Raw genomic sequence first — 15,258 nt, 5'->3', positions numbered from 1 at the left:
TGCAGATTCTCCAGTACAATATTGTTTGCAAATGTTTAGTCGTAAAAGCTGATAACATTGCTTTTTAACAGTTAACATTTAAAGCTTTACAAACATGTTCTGTGATCAGTTTGTCGTTTACCAGTTCAAAATTCAGTCGTGCAGCCTAATTATGACTGAATGAGAGAGGTAAATGTAGATATTTGAAATGCACTTTTTTTTCTCTAAGTATTCACTGCTCTTTTTCACACAGCAGGTTTTTTGTGTGTGTCCTATTTTTTTTTCTGGACAACCTTCTGATGGATTTTACTTTAAATTGTGAGTTCCATTCAGGTTTCATGCCATTGGCACTTTTTTTGAAGGATTGTTTACAATTTCACAGCAAAAGCTATAAAGCTGTTTCCCAGTAAATAATAAAATACAATGCACTGCAATTTTATTCTGTTTTATCCTTATTCTTCGTGAAAATATGTTCTGAAAGATTCCTTAATAAGCTTTGTTCAGGATGTTAAACTACTTTAGGAGCTCTAAGGACTGCCATGGTGAAAACATTATTTGAAATCTCCTTGTGAAATTTGCTAGAGTATGGGTCAGTGTTCTGATTGCAGTAGAGTTCGACAAAGGATTACTAACACAATAAAACAACTCCAGGTATATTTTTGATGAGGATATGACAGTGCAAAATGGTTAAAATCTCTTAAATCTATGCTGAATGATAAAGACCATTTATTAATAATTTACTTGGGGAAAAAATGGAAAAAACTAAAATATAAGTACATAAACCGATTAATCGTAAAAATAATCGACAGATTAATCGATTATCAAAATAATCGTTAGTTGCAGCCCTAGTGTAAACCTAGATTTGCTTCTTGTGTACTCCTCATTTCCCCTCTGTAGTTGACATTCTGTGTCATAGGAGAAGAGTGGGATTGGGAACACTTTTGGCCACTGCTGTGTTCTTAATGATTCTGGGGAACAGCTGCTAAGAATTATGGTGTCATCTGTATGTGCAGATCCTGGGGAGGAATCTTCGCTGTCCTGTCCACCTGAAGGGATGCTACTTATTGTGGGATCAACTGGGTACAAGACAATAGTTGTGGTACCAGGGTCTAATTGGACAACTTTGATAACTGAGAGATCCTTAATTACAGTTGTAGAGGTCAGATTCACAAATAAGTTCCCAAAATCAGTGTCCTTGTACTGTAGACTTATGTGTCCTGTGCGTAGCTCCATTCTTACACTGTTGTCATCGTTCAAGATGATCAGCAATCGAACAGTTGCAATATCTGCCATGGTGCCCTGAGTAAGAGAGACAGAGACATGATAAGAGGGAATGAGTGATGCAGCTTTACACTTGATATAACTATATATAAGTGATATATCACTATATAACTTAATATTTAAATATTAAAGAAAAAAAATCACTGGTTAGGCACAAGGGTTAGGACTATTACATGCAAAAGTCATACAACCACTCACTAAATTCTGACCTTAAACATGTATGTATCTTTTGAGAGTAATCAGCCGCATCCCCCCCAACTGTGTAGTCAGCCAATGGATATGGATCTGTCAGTTCGTTTGGGTCAAGAAGTTCCACCTCCTTCGTAGGACACATTTTCAGTTCATATGCTCTGTAATGTTCCCTGTACCACGCACTCAGCTTTCTGACAATAAAAAGCAGCTTATCCTTGACAACAATCATCTGGATTATTTCAGTAAATTCCGGCATCCCTGCCAATGAGCCATGTGCAAGTATCATTCCATTCCTGTAGTTAAGGCCACTATACGTTGCGTTTTTAGCCAAGCACACACAATCCAAGTCTGGGTGCCTCCGTTTAATAGCAAATGCAATGTCGTCTTTCAAAACGTCTATGGGAAGAGTTGAAACATTTGCTACTTCCAGGGGGGATTTAGGAAAGTTGCACATGTAAAGGTGATGTGCCATGAGAAACTGATGTCTTTCTGCTAAGGACATGAGCACATTATTGAAGCACGTTGAATGGCGCACAACTCTTTTGAAGAAGCTGTGCTTCACTTCGAAACGCATGGTCCATAGTGCAACTAACGGTCCAAACTCACAGATTAACTGAGGATAATGCTCCAGGAAATGGTGTTTAGGCAGAAGATTTGTCTCTGGGAAAAGCTCTTTAAATCTAACTCTGTGCTCAGAAATCTTAAAGTTCAAATATCCAATTGATTCTTCAGTTTGAACTGGAGAAACAACAAGCTCCACAATGTCTTTTAAGTCAGCAAGGAGATGCCAGGCTGGTTCATCAGTGGGAACTTTCTGTCCAAGTAGTAGTGGAAGAAATCTTATTAAACTCCAGTTTTCATGTGCGTTTCCACCAATTGTTCTCCTGGATGAATAGGTCAGAGGAACAGGATGTGGGCGATTTGTTTTATCAGTCCATTTAAAGGGAAAATCTTCTATTGCCTTGTTCAGAGTGGCCAAAGTAAAATAGTTTTTGGAAATTAATACAGTCAGACAAAGAGATATTTCCACGGGAACTATTCCCTCAAATAAATCATGGGCAATGTCTGGAGGAAAACCAGTAGTAACATTGAAATGGGAAGGTTTTTCTGACAAAACACATTTCCTCGTAACACCATAACAGTTGGCCAAAGAATTTTCCTCAAGGGTTTTAAGATGACTTGTGTGAATCTCTTCAGTTCTCGGCGAGAAACCTCCAGCTCCAACATCCTTGGTCTGAAAATCTAACCTGTCTGCCGTACAAAATCTGCATACATATCTGCCAGAAAAACTTTCTACAAAACCAGCAATACTGTGTGCTCCAAGGTTATCGGCAACAACACACTGCACTGTGCCCTTCAAAGTTTTCCCCAACTTACTCACAAAAATCCCATTTTGTTCTAATGTTATGAGATCACTAGTTAAAGGCTCTAAAACTTTGTCATAACCATAAACCTTGACATCATTGCTATTTATCAATGCAGCCAAATGGATAGAGGACAACAATGACTGAAAACCAGTTGGCAGATTGCCTAAAATCCAATACAAGGCACATATTTTGTGTTTTTTACGTGATGTACCAAGGGGATTGCATATTTCAAAATCGTCAATGTACAAAATCAATGAAATTGCACACTCTTTTGAGAGAATAGCATTTCTTTTAAAGAGAAGTCCATCCCAATATGATCTGTATACCTGTCTATCACCATCCCCTGGTTGATGTTTTTCTTTCAAATTTGTAGCCTTATTTAAAATAGGTTCACAATTTAGAAGTTGCTGCAAAGATTTTAGTATAGGGACATACTGAAAAGACTTTCCATTCTTTCGCTCTAATACATATTCAACTGGTTTCAAGACACTGAAGTTTTTTCTATAGTATGTCTTCCGTATGTCTTCCGTTTCCAAGTGGTTGACAGGGGACCATGGTTTCCTATTGCAGCTTGAATGGGATTTGAAGTGCAAAGTACAGTGGCCAACTCTTTCACAACTGATTCATCAATCTGGCAATTGTGATCCTTTAAGAAGTGGATTATAGTCTTTTGGGTGACCGGCACAGAGACATTACCAATTAAATATTGCAACTCTTCAAGTAGTTCATTCACAGCTGCACTTGGCACCAGTAAAGCATTTTCTAACTTAAGTAAGACTGAGGCTAATTTTAATTCAATAACATTTGTCAAATCCGTTGATTCTTCATCAGGAAGTTCTTCAGATAGTAAATCAGCATCTGACAACTCGGTATTGCTTATTGCAAATGATTCTACAACAGCAGGACTATCAACAGGTCCATCAACAATTCCAGGCTTTAAATCATTAATTGTATGGGGGGGTGTTTTCTCCATTTGTGAGTATTGAAAGCTCCATATAGATTGGTTTTGTATGAGCAATCAGCAAACATACAACTGACAGATTCATGATTTTTCAAATGTTTCCCAATGTGTCGAACATAGTCCGTCTCAGTAGAAAGTAGATTGTTGTCGCAAATGTGGCACTTGAAGAATTGTGAAAAGCTATCTTTCTGTGAGGATTGTTGAGCAGGATGGTATTTGCTTAGATGGGTCAGTAGAGCTTTCCATGTCTTGCATGTGCATGGGCAATTCTTGTAAGTACAGGGGTAAGCTTGGCCCCGTCCATAATGCCGATGATCAAGTTTATAGTGTTTCAAAAGTTCAGATCTTCTTGAATATGAATGGTCACAGTCTTTACATTTCCACATGTACTAATAACTGAAGAAACATGAGATACAAATATACCTTTAGGCAACTGAGCAGACCACATCTAGTTTTACTTAGTAGATCTGGTAGACAACTTCCCAGATGAGAGAAAATTTTACACTTTAGGATGCCTAATTATCACAAATGCCCTCATGACATTGGAAATATAACTTACCACAAGCAATGATCACTGGCAGGAGCTTCCAAATAATTTGCCCAGTAGGAACAACTGATTGGTGGCTGCTTCCCTGAAGCTGAAAGAGAAAACATGATTAAGTTTTAGCCATCAAAGTGTGTTAACTACTAACATCATACACAAATTAAGAATACCCAACATTTAAGATTAATAGATATATACTTTATTTTATGATTTTAGGAAAGCTGGCTAACATTTTGGTAAATTTCTACCACATGTAAATGCTGTTAATAATGTAGCAAACTAACATTACCAGATAGATATAGCTGCGCCTTGTAATATCATGGCTGATAAATACTGAACACAAGATAATTAGGAGTGTAAATAAAGGATCACATAGGACCTTTAGCTATTGATAGCATAAGTAACCATTAGTCAAGTTTCAGGGATGCAAACACATGTAAAATGTAGTCAAAAAAGAAAGAGGTTATCGAAGCCCTCGTCACGCGGCAAATATCCAGATACTTATATAATTATGATGGATTTAATCCTTTGTAAGTTATCATTTTGCAGTGTAGGATTACAGTTACAGTCACGCCATGGCACTAGTGATGGGAATTTCAGTTCTTTCCTGCGAAAGAAGGTTCAGGGGTGGGGTTGGGTAAGGGGATCATTTTAATTGCATGATTTAGAAACACCCAGCAGTTTGAAAACACTCACAAGGTGATAAACGCCCACTTTTGCTCTGCAGAGACCGAAGTCAAAGAAAAAAACAGTCCATCTGTTTTTTTACGCTCAACGTAGCGTAATGGGGCTACGTTAGCGTATGGGGCTGTCACCCTCTGGAGTCTAAGGGTATTTTTGGGGCCTGGAGAAGTTTTGTCATGCCCTGACATTTGTGCTTTTTTCAGTTTCTTGTAAATGTCTAAATGGGTAAAGTCTAATCTCACTGTAATCAGCACAAACTGGGCTGTAATAATATGTGAAATACATGCATGTACATGATTGTATTTTTGAGAAGAAAAAAAATGTTATGTGTGGTTAGTGAAAAACTAAAAATGTTAAATCACTTGAATAAGGCCATAAAACACATAAAGAACATTGGTTCCCGGGATTTTTGAGAACTGGAGCTTGTAGCCTAGAATTTTTCTTTCTAAATGATGTGAAAATCATCTTGTTTACTCACTCACAGAAAACAATATATTGATTTAAATTTTCTAAGACACTTTTTGTTGGTAAAAGTCATATGCGAGTAGGCGTCAACTATCATGAATATCATGAATATCTCTCGCTCTCTCTCTCTTTTGCATGTGTGAGAAACACTCTGAGTGGCGCCGATACAGGATGGCTGCCTCCGTGACGTGCTCTGCAGTTGTTTTTGTGTTTTTGTTAGTTTGTCCTGTCTTTAGTTATATTCCTGCAATCAGTTTCACCAGGGACGAATTGCTGGATATTCGGCAACACACATCTCCTGATATTTCACCGGTTTTCGACTATTCTGATGTTTTGCTGGACATTCTTGTCGGCGGAGCGGCTGCCCTGATCACACGCTTCAAGAGGACGCGCAGGCGGGGAAAGCGAGCGGGAGCGCTCGTGAGACTCAGAAAACGCGGATTTCGAACGCCGTTGCCTAGCATCCATCTGGCAAATCTCCGCTCTCTACCCAACAAAACGGACGAACTGCTTCTGCTCTCTCGGACAAATAAAGATTTCTCCCACTCTGCTGCTCTGTGTTTCACGGAAACTTGGCTGAATGACACCATACCGGACAGCGCGCTCCATCTGCCGGACTTTCAGCTGTTTAGAGCGGATCGCGACGCAGAATCAACGGGGAAATCGCGCGGCGGCGGGACATGCTTTTACATCAATGAACGGTGGTGTACAGATGTAACTGTGTTAAAGAAGACGTGCTGCTCAAATCTCGAAACGCTCTTCATTAACTGCAAGCCGTTCTATTCGCCGCGGGAGTTTCATTCGTTCATTCTGGTGAGTGTTTACATCCCTCCTCAAGCGCACGTGAGCTCAGCTTTACAGAAACTCGCTGAACAGATCACAGAGACAGAACAACAACACCCAGACTCTGTTTTAATCATTCTTGGGGACTTTAATAAAGCCAATCTCTCCCGTGAACTGCCAAAATACAGACAGCATGTTACTTGTCCCACAAGAGACAGTAATATATTGGATCACTGTTACACAACAATAAAGGATGCATTTCACTCTGTTCCACGAGCAGCTTTGGGACATTCTGATCACCTTCTGGTTCATCTTATACCGACCTACAGGCAGAAACTAAAATCAGCTAAACCTGTATTAAGGACTGTAAAAAGATGGACTAATGAAGCAGAGCAGGATTTACAATCTTGTTTTGACCTCACTGATTGGAGTGTTTTTGAAGCTGCTGCCACCGATCTGGACCGTAACATCATATATCAGTTTCTGTGAGGATATGTGTATTCCTACCAAGACTCAACTAAATTACAACAATGACAAACCGTGGTTCACTGCAAAACTCAGACAGCTCCGTCAGGCCAAAGAAGATGCTTACGTGAAGGGGGACAATGTCTTGTATAAACAGGCTAAATACACACAGGAAAAGGAGATCAAAGTGGCAAAGAGGAATTATTCTGAAAAAATAAGGACTCAGTTCACTTCGAACAACTCCGCATCAGTGTGGAAAAGCCTAAAGAAGATCACCAATTACAAGACACCACCCCCCAGCACTGTGGAAACCAACGACTGGCAGACGATCTGAACGAGTTTTACTGCAGGTTTGAAAGAACACCCATCACCTGCCCTGAACACCTCTCCACACAACCGTTCACACCAAAAACAACTCCTGCAACCAACCCTGAATGCCTCTCCAAACAAACGTTCACACCATTCACAGCTCCTGCAACCAACCCTGAATGCCTCTCCACACAACCGTTCACACCATTAACAGCTCCTGCAACACATCCTGATCACCTCTCCAATCAACCGCTCTCACCATTCACACCTCCTGCATCCCCCCTCTCCCCCACACCTGCAATACAGATCAGCGAGGATGCGGTGCGCCAGGTCTTCAGGAAGCAGAAAAGGAAAAAAGCACCAGGCCCAGATTGTGTTACACCAGCCTGTCTGAAATCCTGTGCTGACCAGCTGGCCCCCATCTTCACAAAGATCTTCAACAGATCGCTGGAGCTGTGCGAAGTCCCTTCATGCTTCAAACGCTCCACCATCATCCCCATCCCAAAGAAATCCAAAATTACAGGACTAAATGACTACAGGCCTGTGGCTCTAATGTCTGTAGTCATGAAGTCATTTGAAAAACTGGTGCTGGCCCACCTGAAGGACATCACTGGACCCTTGCTGGATCCTCTTCAGTTTGCCTACAGAGCAAACAGGTCTGTGGACGATGCAGTAAACATCGGACTGCATTATGTTCTGCAACACCTAGACAGACCGGGGACCTATGTGAGGATCCTGTTTGTGGACTTCAGCTCTGCCTTCAACACGATCATCCCAAACCTCCTCCTGCCCAAACTAACTCAGCTCTCCGTGCCCACCTCCGTCTGTCAGTGGATCAACAGCTTCCTGACAGACAGGCAGCAGCTAGTGAGGCTGAGAAAATACACATCCACCACCCGTACAATCAGCACCGGAGCTCCCCAGGGCTGTGTTCTCTCCCCACTGCTCTTCTCCCTGTACACTAATGACTGCACATCTAAGGACCCCTCTGTCAAGCTCCTGAAGTTTGCAGATGACACCACACTCATCGGCCTCATTCAGGACAGTGACGAGTCTGCTTACAGACAGGAGGTTAAAGAGCTGGCTGTCTGGTGCAGTCTCAACAACCTGGAGCTTAACACACTCAAAACAGTGGAGATGATCGTGCACTTCAGGAGAAACCCCCCTGCACTCCCCCAACTCACAATCATGAACAGCACTGTGACTGCAGTGTAGTCATTCAGGTTCCTGGGCACCACTATCTCTCAGGACCTGAAGTGGGACATTCACATTGACTCCATTGTGAAAAAGGCCCAGCAGAGGTTGTACTTCCTTCGCCAGCTGAGGAAGTTTAACCTGCCACAGGATCTGCTGACACAGTTCTACTCCACCATCATCGAATCCATCCTCTGCACTTCAGTAACTGTCTGGTTCAGCTCAGCTTCTAAATCGGACCTCAGAAGACTACAGAGGGTAGTCCGGACTGCTGAGCGAATTATCGGTACAACCCTCCCATCTATTCAAGAACTGTACTTATCCAGAGTGAGCAAAAGGGCTGTTAAAATCACTCTGGACCCCTCACATCCAGCACACTCCCTCTTTGAACTGTTGCCATCTGGTCGACGCTACAGAGCACTGAGCACCAGAACGACCAGACACAGGAACAGTTTCTACCCTCAGGCAATCCATCTTATGAACAGCTGATAATAACTGTGGGACACACTACACTATTTATATTTATATACACTACACTTTTTATCCAACACACATACTTAGCGTACACGTAAATCTTTTGCACATAATATACATGTACATACATGGAACACACTATACTACTTATATTTATATTTATATACACATACACTTATTTATCCAAACACACATACTTAGCGTACAGTTACAATTTTTCCACATAATATACATGTACATACATAAATGCTCTTTTTAATATACCTGCCATACATTGTCAATTTGTATATTGTCAATCCTTACCCACCTATTTGTATTTTTTTGTATTTTTTATTCCTTATTGTGTTTTTTGTTCTGTCGCTGTTATGTTGCACTGCGGAGCTCTGTCACGAAAACAAATTCCTCGTATGTGTGAACATACCTGGCAATAAAGCTCATTCTGATTCTGATTGTGATTTACACCTGAGAAGACAAAGGGCCACATAATGAGCTGCATAATGAGTCTCTCAGTCAGCTGTCACTGGGAGGGAGGAGTTACAAGAAAGAATGTGAGAACAAAATAAATCTATATAATTTTATGTTTGTAGTTTATTTAGAATATATTTAATTATCCCACAACATACTTTAATATCCACTTGGGGGAGCAGTTAAACAGTTTATTAGAAACAATCAAAGCTGACTTTCAAACAAATTGTTTTGCATCATTACTCCAGTCACACAATCCTTCAGAAATCCTTTTAACAATCTTATTTTCTACAAAAAAAAACATTTATTGTTATTATTATCATTATTATTATTAATGTTGAAAAGAGCTGAGAATATTTTTTAGGTTTTTTAGGGGGAATAAATTGAAAGAACAGCATTGTTTTTACATTTGTTAGCCTACAGTTATTTATTTGTTACATTTATATTATTTACATCAAGCTTTTGAATGGTATAGTATTGTATATTGTTATTGAAACTTCATAATGTTTCACTTGATTATACATTTAGTCAGGAATTATAGTTTGGAAAAAGTCTTTGGAAAAAGTCTAACTAGTAAAATGTTTACACGTTATGTGAAAACTAGTACAAGTATATAAATAAATAAAAAGAGACTTACTCATGTCTATGATCTCTGCTGAATAAAGTGCTTCATTCTTTTTTTCTGAGGAAATCCATTTCTCAAATCCTCAACCGCATCACATCTTTTTGGGGTGATTTATGTCTTATTCCTCTCATCGCGAAGCAAACAGTAAAATAAAAAGAACTTGAAGAACAGTCTGGCTGTGTTTTCTTCTGTTATGGGCGTATTCAAGTCGCGCGCTTCAGTTTGAATCTGAATAGCGCGTTCAGCGCGGGGGTGTGGTCACATTAGATATAATGAAGGGAGACATGAAAAACAGACATCACGTTGTTTTCATATGGATTACTTTATCACAGAATATCTGTTTTCGGCGGCACTTGTTTAGTTTAAAGGTAGACATGTCAACTTTCTATAGATATCTCTCTCATGTCTCTTCGTTGAGTATTCACGGAGTTACAGTTCATTTTAATGACGTGTTTGTAAATAAAGATCAGCGCAGACAAAAGCTGCAGACAGCACACCTTGTTTGTTATCTTTATTTTATAAGTGCACAAAGTTTTGTTGTTATTATGTCTATATCCAAAAAAAAGTAGACCCTTTACAGATTCGATTGATGTATTGCTCTTATCTATACGATTAAAACTGAAAGTGTAATTTAAGTTCTTTTCGGGGTTATCAGGAGAAAATGACTCAAAACGCGTATCCGCGTTAATCGACTTTAGAGGGTTTTAAGGAACGAGTCAAAAACCCGAAAGACTCGAACTATGAACTAATCAATTCTCTTTCCGGCTCAGACTCCAATTGGGTTTAGCGTATGTGGCTGTCACGTGATTAAGGAACGAGTCAAAACCCCGATAGAACCGAACTATGAACTAATCAATTCTCTTTCCGGCTCAAGACTGCATTGACTGACAAGGTGAATCACTACTACTAGAACAGAACCTATAGAATAATGCGCATGCGCGACTGAACGAATCACCCCCCGAGACGACTCGTTCTTCTCGAGTCACATTAAAGATTCGTTCAAAATGAACGAATCGTTCAAGAACGACACATCACTACACGGCAAAAAGCGAAGAGATGTCGAGCGCACAAATCCTCGTGTATCTGTCCAACAGTTTATCGATCATTTGTTTCTTCACGGTTTTAAATTCCATTTATTGTTGGTTTGATGCCAATTCATAGTTCTTGTAATGTGTGTAACAGACACACGGTAGCAAATCGTTTAAAAAAAGCAAAAAACTCCAACAAAATAATCATTTTATGCAAATCCACAGCCCTTTATCTACAGATCAAGCATCATAATGTGAATATATCATATTGGAGAGAGTTTTACCGTGTATCCTGCTCGATCCTGCTGTAACGCACGAGACGTGCGCGTGGTTTGAATATAAAATGGAGAATGATTGACAGCGCAGAGGAGGGAAGACGAGTTTCCGTAAACTGTAATTTAATGATGTAAATATAATTCTGTCCCTCAGATTAAGCTATGGAATTACTTCAGATGACTTTGTGAAATTATAATCAGAACCTCTCAGACCTGCACGATTCACACAAGTCATGCCGACTGACGCGAAAAAAGCGGGAGGTGGTGTCGAAAAGCGCGCTCTTTGCATCCATGAAGTTTGAAGCTTGAACCTGGGGATTTACTACTGCATTTCAAGTGTCAGAAATTCAGCGGGAAAAAAGTCTATCATAATTATGCATTTAGAAATAGCAACTGTTAGTTTGCATTTAATAGCCAGCAACCTGTGATAGCATTACTCACCCACTACCAGACGTTATAGTTTGAATGAAGAATGCTAATGTTAACGTACGTTAACTAGTGATATCCTAGTGATAGTTACATGCTATCGAGCGTGAATGCTGAAATTACGGCCAGAGTCAAGGCCAGTCAGGTGTAACGTTAATTGAAAAAAAAGCATTAAGGGTATACAAAGTTGATTGTTTTACCTTCTTAGTATCAGTGTTGCTCGTAGTTCTTCTGTGTCTCTCAGCCAGCCTGGAGGGGTCGGTTGAAGTGTAAGTTACCGCGGCAGCCGCTTAACACAGTTCAACTGTAACTGACGTTTTTTAAAATTCTTTTTAATGGTGGCCACCCCCCCCCAAAAAAAAATTGCAGGTCATCGCACATGCGCAGAATATAGTGCCTTCTTCCCGCGCACTTTTCAAATTGGAGACCAAACTGAAGGACGATGAAGAGCAGACTGGTCGTCATTAAACAGCCATGGACAATCAAGGACAAAACAGCGAATTCTTTATATAAACAGGTCAGGTGGTCAGAGAGCGGGAACTCCAACTCAGCAATGCGCATGTGCAAACCATGCTTAATTTAATAAAATTGCTTTGATCAAATGAATAAATTCAGTTTAATGTCCCGCTACAAATCATATTGTATCCATGTAAAAAAATGTATTCAACCATAAATATAAACTAAAACGTTTAGTTTAAATGAAAAAAAAAACTATTATTTTAAGCTATTTCAATGACAAAATACACATTAAACGAATAACAGCAATGTTAGACTTTTTTCAGTGAATGTCCCCAAAAAGTCATATTAAGACATATGAAGGTCAATTTAAGAGGTAACACTTTACAATAAGGTGTCATTGGTAAACACTAGTTAATGTATTAATTAACATGAACTAACAATGAACAATACATGTGTTACAGTATCTATTAATCTTTGATAATGTTAATGAAAAAGATTACAAATATGATTTTTTTTTGCAATGCATGCAACCATCAACCCTTACGAAAGGAAAATATATTTACCAATATATTTCTTAAAATATATTGTGATATATTGTAATATATTATTTTCCCTTTTTATTTTTTAATATATTATATATTTGAATACATTGAATAATATATTGATGATACATATATCATATAATATATTGCAAAATATACAAATGATTGCCTCTTTCAATATATTGCAATATATTGGAAAAAATAAATATTAAATCCCATATATAAGAATATATGCCAAATATATTACATGATATTTTCCAATATACTGCAATATATTTTTGTTTCATAAAGGAATGGCATTACTAACATTAATAAAGTCTTTCTGCTCTATTTTAAGACATCTTTAATGGTTCATTTTATGCGAAATAAGACTTTGAAAGACCAGCATTCGAATACTATATCATAAAAGATGTCATAAGTGTTTGAAATCGCACACATTTGCAATGACACTCTCTATGATTATGACCAAAGCATTCTTACAATTAAAAGCCATTTAAACGCAAATTTTTAAGAAAACAAAAGTAATATCTCATATCCACCATACCTTACGAACATCCGGAAGTGAATGAACCTGGATATGCGCATTAATGACAGTCAGTACGGCGCGTACGGCGCGCACAATCGTATTTACGGTAAATACATATACATTACTGCGCATGCGCGGTAAACACACGTCATGTACATACCTGACGTACATACGTGACGTCGCCGCGCTACAGTCTGCAGCGAGGAGTACTTGGTACTTGCGGCAGTCAGCGTCAAATGCATAGTATTTTCATTTGGTACAAGCAGGTTACACAAGAAGCACGTTCAACTCGGAAACGCAGACGGTTGTCGTGGTAATAAACACCGTAGACAGTAACCGTTCGTGTGTCCACGCTTAAGGCGAGACACTGCAGGTGAATAGGGCAAAAAAAATAACTAATAGTTATCACCTTACTTACCCAGTTGATTGATTACATTGATTATTGCAAACATTTTTTGTATTACAAGTTTTCAAAAATGTTGTTTAAATATGCAAATGAGGCATTATTTAATGAAACATGTGCTAATTTGCATAAATGTCTAGTACAAAAATCTGAACACTAGATGAAGTCAGTTTCAAAATTTTTGTTTAATTTTTTTGACATATTAGAGTCAAATGTTTTTACAGAGGGAATTCTGGTTATATTTTTTTGTCACTCCATAATTCAGAAAATACTTTGAACAGTTAGAAAACAATATATTTTCACAATTTTGGGGGGAATAAAATGTTGTATATAATCAAGGAAAATATATATGAACAAATCCCTCTGTAAAAACCTTCAGAATATAGACAGGAATAAAAATGTCAAGTTTGGTGTGTGTAAGTGCTAGTGTTGAAGAAAAAACTCATTTTGAGAAAACGGCCTTTAAAAATATGTATTGTATTTGAAATCTATTGACACAAACAGATTAAGTGCTATAAAAGAAACACTTAACAGTGTCTTTTGGATGTTTTCCTTCCACTAGTTTGAAAAAGCACTTTATGAAAAACCAAAAAGCCCAAAATTTCAAAATTGACAGGTGCTTGAAAAAACAGTGTTTTTGCCTGCAGTGTCTCACCTTAATGCGCATCTCGAATATGAAAAGCATTTTAGGGGGGCCCTTGCCTTTTGGGGCCCAAGACAGTCACATACCCTGCCTAATGGTCGGCCCCCGTGTTGTACTTAAGATATTAGATATTTGAGAGGAAACAAACAGCGACCCCATAATGTTCTGAAAGTGCTGTAGCCTGTACACATGGTGTTCATACCAGGGGATTTGATGAGGTAGTTGTATATGTCTGGATACTCGAGCCAGGGCCATGCCTTTGGGTTGTTCTCCCAGGACTCAGCTGGATGTCGATAGGGACAAGATTGTAACGTTAAACCTACAAGCGACAGCTTTCTGTGGTACCTGGTCAATGCAGGCGCAAGTAGACTTTCTATATATTGATAAGACATTCTGTAATAGAAGAAAGAAGATCTGTATTTGTATAGCTGCTAGCGCCTTTCACATACATGTAACGTTAGCTAACGTTAGTCACAAAGAGCTTTACATGAGTGTTTTATTATTACATTCACTTCACTTCTCACCACAGACATACATTCGAATACACAGATATCATTCATCATTAATACAAAGTAGTCCGTTAGTATCCATAGCTGACATAATCCACAACAAAACTTCTGTGAATAGATACCTTTTTGATTTTCCTCGGGCTTTGCCTTGATTGCCTTCGGTTTGTTTTACCCTTCAAACACGGCGGCGGCTTGTTGCTATGCAGGTCACATGATTTGTGACGTAACGCCGACCAAGAGAATACTGGCAAAATGAGGTAAGAAAATCGCTATCTTTATTATCTTTTGAAAATAGTAAAGTATAACCAGAGTTTACAAATGGGTAGCTTAAAGGACATGTACGTTAACCTGCAGATAAATAAATACCAGTGTGTATATTTTTGCGTTGCTTTATCACAGATGATCAAGTTAGATGCTCACCTAATGTGTTGCTGGTAAGTTATATGTGTTAATATCTGTCTTTTAGAGATTTTTCCACATTTTCCTGATATGAATCCCATGCATTAGGTGTGTTATATATGTTTTTATTATTATAATAGTTTCAAAGTGTTTTCTGAAACATATAAGTGCAAATGTCCGTACAATTTTAATGTATTAATGAAAATGAATAGGATTGTTTAATGCTATGGTTCTCAAAGTGTCAGGCCCCCTCTAGTTGT

The 15,258-nt window shown here is 38.7% G+C and overlaps 1 protein-coding gene and 1 long non-coding RNA gene across 3 annotated transcripts in view; one reads left to right on the top strand and one right to left on the bottom strand.

Moving 5' to 3' along the window:
* The window catches only part of LOC132094910 (acyl-CoA-binding protein-like), a 339,735-nt gene that overhangs the window by 170,691 nt on the left and 153,786 nt on the right, over window positions 1-15,258 (top strand). The window lies entirely within an intron of this gene.
* On the bottom strand, window positions 1,196-11,808 carry LOC132094912 (uncharacterized). 2 transcript variants are annotated; one of them, XR_009422415.1, is made up of 4 exons: window positions 11,718-11,808; window positions 4,340-4,418; window positions 1,470-4,176; window positions 1,196-1,278 (listed from the first exon to the last, which is right to left on the bottom strand). It is a non-coding gene; the product is annotated as an uncharacterized LOC132094912 (long non-coding RNA). The 2 variants fall into 2 exon arrangements; XR_009422414.1 differs by having other exon boundaries at window positions 4,340-4,412.

Source organism: Carassius carassius, chromosome 19, assembly GCF_963082965.1.
Source record: "Carassius carassius chromosome 19, fCarCar2.1, whole genome shotgun sequence".
Lineage (NCBI taxonomy): Eukaryota > Metazoa > Chordata > Actinopteri > Cypriniformes > Cyprinidae > Carassius > Carassius carassius.
This window is presented reverse-complemented; position numbering and strand designations above follow the sequence as displayed.